This window comes from Bison bison, unplaced genomic scaffold (genome assembly GCF_000754665.1).
Source record: "Bison bison bison isolate TAMUID 2011002044 unplaced genomic scaffold, Bison_UMD1.0 scf7180017864248, whole genome shotgun sequence".
Classification (NCBI taxonomy): domain Eukaryota; kingdom Metazoa; phylum Chordata; class Mammalia; order Artiodactyla; family Bovidae; genus Bison; species Bison bison.
Window position 1 is genome coordinate 2,347,386 of NW_011494820.1, and position 1,567 is coordinate 2,348,952.

The 1,567-nt window shown below is 55.5% G+C and overlaps 1 long non-coding RNA gene across 2 annotated transcripts in view; it reads right to left on the bottom strand.

Moving 5' to 3' along the window:
* Nucleotides 1-1,567, bottom strand: part of LOC104993877 — a 10,900-nt gene that overhangs the window by 7,250 nt on the left and 2,083 nt on the right. The gene's annotated exons all lie outside the window — the stretch shown is intronic.

Below are 1,567 nucleotides of genomic sequence, written 5' to 3' on the forward strand. Positions count from 1 at the left end.
CCACCTACGCCCACCCCAGCTACTGACAACATGGATGCCCCTGCTCTTACCTTCCCCCATCTCCCCTTTCCTCACTCTACTCCAGCCTTGATTGTCTTCCAACACACTCTGTATCTCTACCTCAGGGCCTTTGCACTTGCTAACCCAGCGTTTAGGAACATCCTTTCCTGGTGCCTCCTTGCAGATGTCATGGACCCTCTGCATTCCCCACTCCCCTCCTCCTGGTGAGATTTCTTCACAGCGCTTGCCAGATATTATATTACCTACATTTTCAGATATTCTCACCCCAAGAATGCAGGCCCCTCTCAGAGTGTCGGTCTATCCAACGATGGCAGTAGCCAGTGCGCCGAGGGAAGAGGAAGCCAGGCCATGAAATGCCAGTGTCTGGGTCCTCTCCACCTGACCCAGAGCTGCAGGGCCAGGCTGGGGACTTGGGAGTGAGAGCTACAGCTCCCTGGGTGGTTCAGGCCACAAAGCACTGAGGTCACTGAGGGTGACCTCACTCAGTGACCACCACTGAGAAGGTGGGCATCGGGGTCCTTGAGCTCTGCCCACAAGTCAGAGGTCACTGAGCAGTGGGTGAGCCAGGCCATGGCCAGAAGTCAGCATCAAGGATCTTGCCCCGTGAGCCTCCAGGGGAGCTGAGGCCTCCAGCTCGCAAGGTGGTCTCCTGAATCCCTTATCACCACCCATACTGAGCATTGCTAGGGCCGCCATGCCCTCACTAGCTCCAATTAGGCTGCCCTCGGACAGTCACTTCGGATAGTATCTTCCTTGTACAGATTTATGTCACCCTTCTCATCATGCCAACAAGACTGAAGACTGGTTCCAATCCCCAGCCAAGAACCATGGACCCCAGTGAAAACTGGCTTGATTTTATAACAATCAAGAGTCCCTTGCTGTGTCTTCTGCCTTCTGTAACTGGTCTCTCTTCCCACGGCCTTTCTCTCTTGTCTCTGTCTCCACCAGACTTTGCCTCCCTCCCTCTCCTGCTCTCTTCCTCCATCTCTGCCTTTCTCCCTTTGTTTATTTCACAGTCACTATAATTCCTTTTCCCCTCCGAACTATTTGTCGGCTCCAGCCCTCCTGTTAGGAGGCCATGAAGAGTCTGCCTTGTCCAGCCCCTAAGCCTTGATTGATCCATTCATCAGTTTTACCTGGTGGCTCAGTGGTAAAGAACCCGTCTGCCAATGCAAGAGACTCGGGTTCCATCCCGGGGTGGGAAAGATCCCCTAGAGAAGCAAAGGGCAACTCACTCTAGCATTCTTGCGGGGGAAATCCCATGGACAGGGGAGCCTGGGGGGCTACTGTCCATGGGGTCGCGAAAGAGTCAGACGTGACTTGGCGACTAAACAACAACAACCCATTGATCAGATGGGCTTGTCCTGGGGCCTGAAGTTTTGGGCGGAGGGGAGTTTGGCAGCTGACACTCTCCCTCCTTCCCGGGCAATAGCAGCGCTCCAGGGCCCGGCATGGAAGAGGTTAAGGTGTGCGGTCCTCACTTCCCCAGCCCTGCATTTAATTAGCGGCCCCGCAGGGAGGCCAAGCCAGCCCGGGGGTGGCGGGG